Source organism: Chiloscyllium punctatum, chromosome 34, assembly GCF_047496795.1.
Source record: "Chiloscyllium punctatum isolate Juve2018m chromosome 34, sChiPun1.3, whole genome shotgun sequence".
Classification (NCBI taxonomy): domain Eukaryota; kingdom Metazoa; phylum Chordata; class Chondrichthyes; order Orectolobiformes; family Hemiscylliidae; genus Chiloscyllium; species Chiloscyllium punctatum.
The window spans coordinates 47344941-47357159 of record NC_092772.1 but is presented as its reverse complement, the minus strand read 5'-3'; the positions used below and the strand labels follow the sequence as shown (position 1 = coordinate 47357159).

The 12219-nt window shown below is 56.2% G+C and overlaps 1 protein-coding gene across 1 annotated transcript in view; it reads right to left on the bottom strand.

The window, feature by feature from the left end:
* The window catches only part of LOC140458817 (CD276 antigen-like), a 118187-nt gene extending 117061 nt beyond the window's left edge, over nucleotides 1-1126 (bottom strand). The window contains exon 1 of the mRNA XM_072553471.1: nucleotides 861-1126. The gene's annotated coding sequence lies outside the window, so the exon portion shown is untranslated. The remainder of the gene's footprint in view (nucleotides 1-860) is intronic.
* Nucleotides 1127-12219: the final 11093 nt, after the last annotated feature.

Genomic DNA, 12219 nt, shown 5'->3' with positions numbered 1-12219 from the left:
TTGTTTTTACCTCATGCACCAATCTGTTTACCGTGGAGCTGTTTAACCTGTTTCGGGAGACACTAGACAATCCAGCCTGGATGGAGGGCAGCTCTGACAACACTCAAGAAGCTCAACACCGTCCAGGGAGAAAGCAGCCGTCTCCCCCCACCCCCCCTCGATTGGCACCGCACCCACAAATGTGGCCTCTCTCCGCCGCCAACACTCAGTCACTGTGTCACGAACCACTTCAAATCAATGCAGGCTGATGTCACAGGGAGGGGGGGGTTAGCGTGGGGATCTGTGACATGACTGTGAACGGGGTGTGAGAGGTCCACCCCACCTCCCCTCCCCCCCCCCCACCCCAGAGCCGTAAACACACCCTCTATTATCACAGGGCAAGGATCAGACAGAAAAGAAACTCACGGAACTGGACAGGATTCCCTTGAAGCTCACCGAGCAGTGGCTTCCCCTCTCCACAGACAGACTGGGACAGACAAATAGTCAAGGTCTTTTCCCTGGGGGTGGGGGAGGGGCCTAGGTTTAGGGTGAGAGGGGAAAGGGACCTAAGGGGCAACCTTTCCACCCAGAGGGTGGTACGTGTATGGAATGAGCTGCCAGAGGATGGGGTGGGGGCTGGTACAATGACAGCATTTAAAAGGCATCTGGATGGGGACATGAATAGGAAGGGGTTTGGGGGGATATGGGCCGGGTGCTGGCAGGTGGGACTGGATTGGGTTGGGATGTCTGGGTCAGCATGGACGGGATGGGCCGAAGGGTCTATGCTGTACAGCTCTGTGACTCTCTGACAGAGACAGAGAGACAGACAGGGACACAGAGAGAGAGAGAGAGACAGAGACACACAGGAGAGAGTCACATACCTGTTTAGAGCTGACTCCTTGCTGATCTCGGCTCTGAATCACATCTGTGCCGCGTGTTGGCAATCCTAGGAATCTGTTCCGTCACAATCACCGCTGTGTGTAAAGCACACAGATTCAAAGCACACAGATTCCTCCGCCCCCCCAGTCCTGCTGTGTTAATCAGTGATTCAACCTCTCTCTCTGTCTCTCTCTCTCTCTCTCTCTCCCCTAGTCTCTCTGTCCCTATCTGTCTCTCCTTCTTTCTCTGTCCCTCCCTCTCTCTCCCCCCTACACTCTCTCTCTTTCCCCTCTCTCCTGTGGTCTCTCTGTCCCTCTCACTCTTTCACTGTTTTTTTCTCTCTCTCTCTCTCTCCCCGGGTTTCCCTCTCTATCTGTCTCTCTCCCTGAGTCCTTCGATCCCCCTCTCTCTCTCTCTTTCTCCCTCTCTGTCTCCTTCTCTCTCTCTCTCTCACACACACACACAGAGTCACTTGGCCCTGCAGTGGCCCTCTCTAATTCTCCTTCTGTCCCCCTCGTCTCTCCCACTGCCTCTCTCTCTCCCCTCTCTCTATTCACTTTCTCACACAGTCTCCCTCCACCCCACTCTGCGTCTCACTGTCTCATACCACACTCTTTCTTTCCTTCCCTCTCCCATCCTGACAATCTACTTCTTTTTTCTTTCCCTCACGCTCTATCCCTCTCCTCTCGCCCCCTCACTCACTTGGTTACGTTTGCTCTCTCTATTTCTCCCTTCCTGCTCTCTCAATTCCCTGCTCCAGCCTGGTCTGACTCCAGAGCAAACCCAGTCTCTGCTCCTGACTGCTTAAATGATGGAACCGAACTTCCAATAACATCCTCTTCCGAAACATGACTACATTCCTCTGGAGTAGGTGGGCTCCTGGGATCCACTGCGCAAACTCTATAGGGAGCTCAGAATTCTGATATGACAGTCTCCGAGACGGATATGTTCCTGGATTCTGAATTCCAGCTGAAAACGCTGCTCATTCAATATTCACAACGAACGGGAGGGACAGTTCAAAGTTTGGGAGAGGATTTGTAGCTCGGGTGCTCATTGTTGTGGTTCTGTTCGCCGAGCTGGGAATTTGTCTTGCAAATGTTTCGTCCCCTGTCTAGGTGACATCCTCAGTGCTTGGGAGCCTCCTGGGAAGCGCTTCTGTGATCTTTCCTCCGGCATTTATAGTGGCCTGTCTCTGCCGCTTCCGGTTGTCAGTTCCAGCTGTCCGCTGTAGTGGTCGGTATATTGGGTCCAGGTCGATGTGTTTGTTGATAGAGTCTGTGGATGAGTGCCATGCCTCTAGGAATTCCCTGGCTGTTCTCTGTTTGGCTTGCCCTATAATGGTAGTGTTGTCTCAGTCGAATTCATGTTGCTTGTCATCTGTGAGTGTGGCTACTAAGGATAGTTGGTCGTGTCGTTTCGTGGCTAGTTGATGTTCATGGATACGGACCATTAGCTGTCTTCCTGTTTGTCCTATGTAGTGTTTTGTGCAGCCCTTGCATGGGATTTTGTACACTACAGTGGTTTTGCTCATGTTGGGTATTGGGTCCTTCGTTCTGGTGAGTTGTTGTCTGAGAGTCGCTGTTGGTTTGTGTGCTGTTATGAGTCCTAGTGGTCGCAATAGTCTGGCTGTCAGTTCAGAAATGCTCCTGATGTATGGTAGTGTGGCTAGTCCTTTGGGTTGCGGCATGTCCTCGTTCCGTTGTCTCTCCCTTAGGCATCTGTTGATGAAATTGCGAGGGTATCCGTTTTTGGCGAATACATTGTATAGGTGTTCCTCTTCCTCTTTTTGTAGTTCTGGTGTGCTGCAGTGTGTTGTGGCCCTTTTGAATAGTGTCCTGATGCAACTTCGTTTGTGTGTGTGTTGGGGTGGTTGCTTTCATAGTTTAGGACTTGGTCTGTGTGTGTGGCTTTCCTGTAAACCTTTGTGGTGAATTCTCCGTTCGGTGTTCTCTGTACCATAGGAGGGTCGGTGCTGAGGGAGTGGGCACTGTCGGAGGGTCAGTGCTGACGGAGTGGGCACTGTCGGAGGGGCAGTGCTGAGGGAGTGGGCACTGTCCGAAGGGTCAGTGCTGAGGGAGTGGGCACTGTCCGAAGGGTCAGTGCTGAGGGAGTGGGCACTGTCGGAGGGTCAGTGCTGAGGGAGTGGGCACTGTCCGAAGGGTCAGTGCTGAGGGAGTGGGCACTGTCGGAGGGTCGGTGCTGAGGGAGTGGGCACTGTCGGAGGGTCAGTGCTGAGGGAGTGGGCCATCTTTGTCCTGTGTTAAATTACTGATGAAAACGCCTGAATCTTTAATTACAGGTTGGGATCCGGGTTTCTAATGATAATGATAATCTCGGTTCCAGGCCCTGGGGGGAGAATCTCTGTTTTCCTGGAGATTCTGTTTGATGTGAAACCTCCCAGGGAGAGGATCCTGACAGATGTGAGAACGGGTACGAGTGAGAGAACCCACACGCAGAGCAGATCAATGCCCATCGTTTTGGGAGAGACTGTCAGTCTGTGTGTGGGGGGTCTGTTTGATGTTTGTGCTTATTTCTGTCGGGAGGTGTGCCAATTTTCATTCTATAATCAACTGCATTGCTTCACCTTCCTATCACTGTAACCCCCTCCAGCTCCTACACCCCCTCCCTATCTCTGTAACCCCCTCCAGCCCCTACACCCCCTCCCTATCACTGTAACCCCCTCCAGCTCCTACACCCCCTCCCTATCTCTGCAACCCCCTCCAGCCCCTACACCCCCTCCCTATCTCTGTAACCCCCTCCAGCCCCTACACCACCTCCCTATCTCTGTAACCCCCTCCAGTCCCTACACCCCCTCCCTATCTCTGTCACCCCCTCCAGCCCCTACACCCCCTCCCTATCTCTGTAACCCCCTCCAGCCCCTACACCCCCTCCCTATCACTGTAACCCCCTCCAGCCCCTACACCCCCTCCCTATCACTGTAACCCCCTCCAGCTCCTACACCCCCTCCCTATCTCTGTAACCCCCTCCAGCCCCTACACCCCCTCCCTATCTCTGTCACCCCTTCCAGTCCCTACACCCCCTCCCTATCTCTGTCACCCCTTCCAGTCCCTACACCCCCTCCCTATCTCTGTAATCCCCTCCAGCCCCTACACCCCCTCCCTATCTCTGTAACCCCCTCTATCCCCTCCACCCCCTCCCTATCCCTGTAACCCCCTCCTGCCCCTACACCCCCTCCCTATCTCTGTAACCCCCTCCAGCCCCTACACCCCCTCCCTATCTCTGTAACCCCCTCTATCCCCTCCACCCCCTCCCTATCTCTGTTAGTCCCTTCAGCCCCTACACCCCCTCCCTATCTCTGTAACCCCCTCAGCCCCTACATCCCCTCCCTATCTCTGTAACCCCCTCCAGCCCCTACACCCCCTCCCTATCTCTGCAACCCCCTCCAGCTCCTACACCCCCTCCCTATCTCTGTAACCCCCTCCAGCCCCTACACCCCCTCCCTATCTCTGTAACCCCCTCCAGCCCCTACACCCCCTCCCTATCTCTGTAACCCCCTCCACCCCCTACACCCCCTCCCTATCTCTGTAACCCCCTCCAGCCCTTACACCCCTCCAGCCCCTACACCCCCCCCAGCCCCTACACCCCTCCAGCCCCAACACCCCCTCCCTATCTCTGTAACCCCCTCCAGCCCCTACACCCCCTCCCTCTCTCTGTTAGTCCCTCCAGCCCCAACACCCCCTCCCTATCTCTGTAACCCCCTCCAGCCCCTACACCCCCTCCCTATCTCTGTAACCCCCTCCAGCCCCAACACCCCCTCCCTATCTCTGTAACCCCCTCCAGCCCCTACACCCCCTCCCTCTCTCTGTTAGTCCCTCCAGCCCCTACACCCCCTCCCTATCTCTGTAACCCCCTCCAGCCCCTACACCCCCTCCCTATCTCTGTTAGTCCCTCCAGCCCCAACACCCCTCCCTATCTCTGTAACCCCCTCCAGCCCCTACACCCCCTCCCTATCTCTGTAACCCCCTCCAGCCCCTACACCCCCTCCCTATCTCTGAAACCCCCTCCAGCTCCTACACCCCCTCGCTATCTCTGTAACCCCCTCCAACCCCTACACCCCCTCCCTATCTCTGTAACCCCCTCCAGCCCCTACACCCCCTCCCTATCTCTGTGACCCCCTCCAGCCCTACACCCCTTCCCTATCTCTGTAACCCCCTCCAGCCCCTACACCCCCTCCCTATCTCTGTAACCCCGTCCAGCCCCTACACCCCCTCCCTATCTCTGTAACCCCCTCCCGCCCCTACACCCCCTCCCTATCTCTGTAACCCCCTCCAGCCCCTACACCCCCTCCCTATCTCTGTAACCCCCTCCAGCCCCTACACCCCCTCCCTATCTCTGTAACCCCCTCCTGCCCCTACACCCCCTACCTATCTCTGGAACTCCCTCCAGCCCCTACACCCCCTCCCTATCTCTGTAACCCCCCTCCAGCCCCTACACCCCCTCCCTAACTCTGTAACCCCCTCTATCCCCTCCACCCCCTCCCTATCTCTGTAACCCCCTCCAGCCCCTCCACCACTTCCCTATCTCTGTAACCCCCTCCAGCCCCTACACCCCCTCCCTATCTCTGTAACCCCCTCCAGCCCCTACGCCCCCTCCCTATCTCTGTTAGTCCCTCCAGCCCCTACACCCCCTCCCTATCTCTGTAACCTCCTCCAGACCCTACACCCCCTCCCTATCTCTGTAACCCCCTCCAGTCCCTACACCCCCTCCCTAACTCTGTAACCCCCTCCAGCCCCTACACCCCCTCCCTATCTCTGTAACCCCCTCCAGCCCCTACACCCCCTCCCTATCTCTCTAACCCCCTCCAGCCCCTACACCCCCTCCCTATCTCTGTCACCCCCCTCCAACCCCTACACCCCCCTCCCTATCTCTGCAACCCCCTCCCTATCTCTGTCACCCCCCTCCAGCCCCTACACCCCCCTCCCTATCTCTGTAACCCCCTCCCTATCTCTCTAACCCCCTCCAGCCCCTACACCCCCTCCCTATCTCTGTAACCCCCTCCAGCCCCTACACACCCTCCCTATCTCTGTCACCCACTCCAGCCCCTACACCCCCTCCCTATCTCTGTAACCCCCTCCAGCCCCTACACCCCCTCCCTATCACTGTCACCCACTCCAGCCCCTACACCCCCTCCCTATCTCTGTAACCCCCTCCAGCCCCTACACCCCCTCCCTATCTCTGTAACCCCCTCCAGCCCCTACACCCCCTCCCTATCTCTGTAACCCCCTCCAGCCCCTACACCCCCTCCCTATCTCTGTAACCCCCTCCAGCCCCTACACCCCCTCCCTATCTCTGTAACCCCCTCCAGCCCCTACACCCCCTCCCTATCTCTGTAACCCCCTCCAGGCCCCTACCCCCCCTCCCTCTCTCTGTTAGTCCCTCCAGCCCCAACACCCCCTCCCTATCTCTGTAACCCCCTCCAGCCCCAACACCCCCTCCCTATCTCTGTAACCCCCTCCAGCCCCTACACCCCCTCCCTATCTCTGTTAGTCCCTCCAGCCCCAACACCCCCTCCCTATCTCTGTAACCCCCTCCAGCCCCAACACCCCCTCCCTATCTCTGTAACCCCCTCCAGCCCCTACACCCCCTCCCTATCTCTGTAACCCCCTCCCTCCCCTACACCCCCTCCCTATCTCTGTTAGTCCCTCCAGCCCCAACACCCCCTCCCTATCTCTGTAACCCCCTCCAGCCCCTACACCCCCTCCCTATCTCTGTAACCCCCTCCCTCCCCTACACCCCCTCCCTATCTCTGTAACCCCCTCCCTCCCCTACACCCCCTCCCTATCTCTGTAACCCCCTCCAGCCCCTACACCCCCTCCCTATCTCTGTTAGTCCCTCCAGCCCCAACACCCCCTCCCTATCTCTGTAACCCCCTCCAGCCCCTACACCCCCTCCCTATCTCTGTAACCCCCTCCAGCTCCTACACCCCCTCGCTATCTCTGTAACCCCCTCCAACCCCTACACCCCCTCCCTATCTCTGTAACCCCCTCCAGCCCCTACACCCCCTCCCTATCTCTGTAACCCCCTCCAGCCCCTACACCCCCTCCCTATCTCTGTAACCCCCTCCCTCCCCTACACCCCCTCCCTATCTCTGTAACCCCCTCCCTCCCCTACACCCCCTCCCTATCTCTGGAACTCCCTCCAGCCCCTACACCCCCTCCCTATCTCTGTGACCCCCTCCAGCCCTACACCCCCTCCCTATCTCTGTGACCCCCTCCCTCCCCTACACCCCCTCCCTATCTCTGTAACCCCCTCCCTCCCCTACACCCCCTCCCTATCTCTGTAACCCCCTCCAGCTCCTACACCCCCTCGCTATCTCTGTAACCCCCTCCAACCCCTACACCCCCTCCCTATCTCTGTAACCCCCTCCAGCCCCTACACCCCCTCCCTATCTCTGTAACCCCCTCCAGCCCCTACACCCCCTCCCTATCTCTGTAACCCCATCCAGCCCTACACCCCCTCCCTATCTCTGTAACCCCCTCCCTCCCCTACACCCCCTCCCTATCTCTGGAACTCCCTCCAGCCCCTACACCCCCTCCCTATCTCTGTGACCCCCTCCAGCCCTACACCCCCTCCCTATCTCTGTGACCCCCTCCAGCCCTACACCCCCTCCCTATCTCTGTAACCTCCCTCCAACCCCTACACCCCCTCCCTATCTCTGTAACTCCCTCCAGCATCTACACCCCCTCCCTATCTCTGTAACCCCCTCCAGCCCCTACACCCCCTCCCTATCTCTGTAACCCCCTCCAGCCCCTAAACCCCCTCCCTATCTCTGTAACCCCCTCCAGCCCCTACACCCCCTCCCTATCTCTGTGACCCCCTCCAGCCCCTACACCCCCCTCCCTATCTCTGGAACTCCCTCCAGCCCCTACAACACCTCCCTATCTCTGTAACCCCCTCCAGCCCCTACACCCCTCCAGCCCCTACACCCCCCCCAGCCCCTACACCCCTCCAGCCCCTACACCCCCTCCCTATCTCTGTAACCCCCTCCAGCCTCTACACCCCCTCCCTATAACTGTAATCCCCTCCAGCCCCTATACCCCCTCCCTATCTCTGTAACTCTCTCCGGCCCCTACATCCCCTCCCTATCTCTGTAACCCACTCCAGCCCCTACACCCCCTCCCTATCTCTGTAACTCTCTCCGGCCCCTACACCCCCTCCCTATCTCTGTAACCCCCTCCAGCCTCTACACCCCCTCCCTATAACTGTAATCCCCTCCAGCCCCTATACCCCCTCCCTATCTCTGTAACTCTCTTCGGCCCCTACACCCCCTCCCTATCTCTGTAACCCCCTCCAGCCCCTACACCCCCTCCCTATCTCTGTAACTCTCTCCGGCCCCTACATCCCCTCCCTATCTCTGTAACCCCTCCAACCCCTACACCCCCTCCCTATCTCTGTAACCCCCTCCAGCTCCTACACCCCCTCCCTATCTCTGTGACCCCCTCCCTCCCCTACACCCCCTCCCTATCTCTGTGACCCCCTCCCTCCCCTACACCCCCTCCCTATCTCTGTGACCCCCTCTAGCCCCTCCACCCCCTCCCTATCTCTGTAACCCCCTCCAGCCCCTACACCCCCTCTCTATCTCTGTAACCCCTCCAACCCCTAAACCCCCTCCCTATCTCTGTAACCCCCTCCAGCCCCTACACCCCCTCCCTATCTCTGTAACCCCCTCCAGCCCCTACACCCCTCCCTATCTCTGTAACCCCCTCCAGCCCCTACACCCCCTCCCTATCTCTGTAACCCCCTCCAGCCCCTACACCCCCTCCCTATCTCTGTAACCCCCTCCAGCCCCTACACCCCCTCCCTATCTCTGTAACCCCCTCCAGCCCCTACACACCCTCCCTATCTCTGTGACCCCCTCCCTCCCCTACACCCCCTCCCTATCTCTGTAACCCCCTCCAGCCCCTACACCCCCTCCCTATTTCTGTGACCCCTTCCCTCCCCTACACCCCCTCCCTATCTCTGTAACCCCCTCCAGCCCCTCCACCCCCTCCCTATCTGTGTAACCCCCTCCAGCCCCTTGAACCTTCATTATATTTCCCATTACGCTCTTGTATTAAGTGTTTGGACCGATCCCAGTTTCTGGGACATTGATGCCGATGTGTAAACAGTGATGTTTATACTGAGGGTCCTGCTGAAATCCCACTGGGGTCCGACACAGAACTGTGGATGCTGCCAATCAGAAACAAAGGCAGAAATTGCTGGAGAAACTCGGTATGGCCGGCCGCTTCTAATATTTCGAGTCCAGTAACTCTTGGTCGGATCCCTCCAGTACGGACGGAGGTCATTCAGTCCATTGAGACTCAGCGGACCATCCCTACATTTATCCCCAAAGACCACAGGGGCTCAGGAAGTATGACGTCTGAACATATGTGTCAAGTTCAAAGTCGCGAATATAATCCTTTCCACTTCAGTGGAGGTGTGGATAGTGATGAAGGATGTTGTAGGTTCCAGAGGGACATAGATAAGCTGCAGAGCTGGGCTGAGAGGTGGCAAATGGAGTTTAATGTGGACAAGTGTGAGGGGATTCACTTTGGAAGGAGTAACAGGAATACAGAGTACTCGGCTAATGGTAAGATTCTTGGTAGTGTAGATGGGCAGAGAGATCTCGGTGTCCATGTACATAGATCCCGGAAAGTTGCCACCCAGATTGATAGGGTTGTTAAGGCATACGGTGTGTTAGCTTTTATTGGGAGAGGGATTGAGTTTCGGAACCATGAGGTCATGCTGTAGCTGTACAAAACTCTGGTGCGGTCGCACTTGGAGTATTGTGTACAGTTCTGGTCACCACATTATAGGAAGGATGTGGAAGCTTGGGAAAGGAGATTTACTGGGATGTCGCCTGGTCGGGAGGGAAGGTCTTACGAGGAAAGGCTGAGGGACTTGAGGCTGTTCTCGTTAGAGAGAAGAAGGTTGAGAGGTGACTTAATAGAGACATAGAAGATAATCAGAGGGTTATATCGGGTGGGCAGGGAGAGCCTTTTCCCTCAGATGGTGATGGTCAGCACAAGGGGACATAGCTTTAAACTGAGGGGTGATAGACATAGGACAGATGTCAGAGGTAGTGTCTTTACTCAGGGGGTAGGAGGGGTGTGGAACACACTGCCTATAACAGCAGTAGTAGACTCACCCACTTTAAGGGCATTTAAATGGTCATTGGATAAACATATGGATCCCACCCAGACACACCCCTTACCCCTATCCCCGTAACTCCACATTTCCCATGGCCAATCCACCCTGACCTGCACATCCCTGGACACTATGGGACAATTTCCCATGGCCAATTCACCCTAACCTGCACATCCCTGGGCACTATGGGACAATTTCCTATGGCCAATCCACCCTAACCTGCACATCCCTGGACACTATGGGACAATTTCCCATGGCCAATTCACCCTAACCTGCACATCCCTGGGCACTATGGGACAATTTCCCATGGCCAATCCACCCTAACCTGCACATCCCTGGGCACTATGGGACAATTTCCCATGGCCAATCCACCCTAACCTGCACATCCCTGGACACTATGGGACAATTTCCCATGGCCAATTCACCCTAACCTGCACATCCCTGGACACTATGGGACAATTTCCCATGGCCAATCCACCCTACTCTGCACATCCCTGGGCACTATGGGACAATTCCCCATGGCCAATCCACCCTAACCTGCACATCCCTGGACACTATGGGACAATTTCCCATGGCCAATTCACCCTAACCTGCAATCCCTGGGCACTATGGGACAATTTCCCATGGCCAATCCACCCTAACCTGCACATCCCTGGACACTATGGGACAATTCCCCATGGCCAATCCACCCTAACCTGCACATCCCTGGACACTATGGGACAATTTCCCATGGCCAATCCCACCCTAACCTGCACATCCCTGGACACTATGGGACAATTTCCCATGGCCAATCCCACCCTAACCTGCACATCCCTGGACACTATGGGACAATTTCCCATGGCCAATCCCACCCTAACCTGCACATCCCTGGACACTATGGGACAATTTCCCATGGCCAATCCCACCCTAACCTGCACATCCCTGGACACTATGGGACAATTTCCCATGGCCAATCCCACCCTAACCTGCACATCCCTGGACACTATGGGACAATTTCCCATGGCCAATCCCACCCTGACCTGCACATCTTTGGATTGTGAGAGGAAACCGGAGCACCCGGAGGAAACCCACACAGACACGGGGAGAATGTGCAAACTCCACACAGAGAGTTGCCCGAGGGTGGGTTCGAACCCGGGTCCCTGGCGCTGGGTGGCATTTCTCTCTCTCTCTCTCTCTCTCTGTCTCTTTTTTAAAGTTGTTATTGTCTTAAATAACTATTTTTAAATGTTTTGTTTGGACTCCAAAAATAGCAATTTCAGTGTCCGACCACTAAATATTTCTTCATTCCCAAGCTGAAGGGAATGGGAATGGAATGTAACGCTGTTTTGAGAAAAGGACAAGCTGTTTTTAAAGTATTTGGTTTCGATAACGTTGTCTTGCCTGCAGCAGTTCAACAATACCATTGGAGATGTTGTGAGCAATGGCCTGGAGTAACATTCAGAGTTACTGTCTGTCAATTCGGGAGGGGGGGAGGTATTTAACATTATTGGAAAATATGGACTTGCTAGGAGTCATACAGCATGGAAATAGACCCTTCGGCCCAACTCGTCCATGCTGACCCAGACATCCTAAATCAATCTCGTCCCATTTGCCAGCACTTGGCCCATATCCCTCTAAACCCTTGCTATTTATAGAGTCCCACAGCTCAGAAACAGACTCTTCGGCCCATCCAGCCCGTGCTGACCCTAATCCCCAAACTAACCCAGTCCCCCCTCCCCCCCCCCCCCACCTGCTCCTGGCCCAACTCCCTCCAACCCTTCCCTGTCCATGTCCTTATCCAAATCCCTTTTAAATGTTGTCACTGTCCCCCCCCCACTTCCTCAGGAAGGTCATTCCACACACGGACCACCCTCTGGGGAAAACAGTTGCCCCTCGTATCTTTTTAAAATCTCTCTCCTCTCCCCTTCAACATGTGCCCCCCCCTGGTCTTCAAATCCCCCCCACCCTGGGGGGAATAGACACCCACCATTCACCCTCTCTGTCCCCCCCATGATTTTATAAACCTCTATAAGGTCACCCCTCAGCCTCCGACGCTCCGGGGAAAAAACTCCCAGCCTATCCAGCCTTTCGTTATAACTCCAACCCTCCCATTCCCGGCAACATCCTGGGAAATCTCTCCGGAACCCTCTCCAGTTTAATAATATCCTTCCTATAACAGGGTGACCGGAACTGGACACAGTATTCCAGAAGGGGCCCTCCCCAATGTCCTGTACA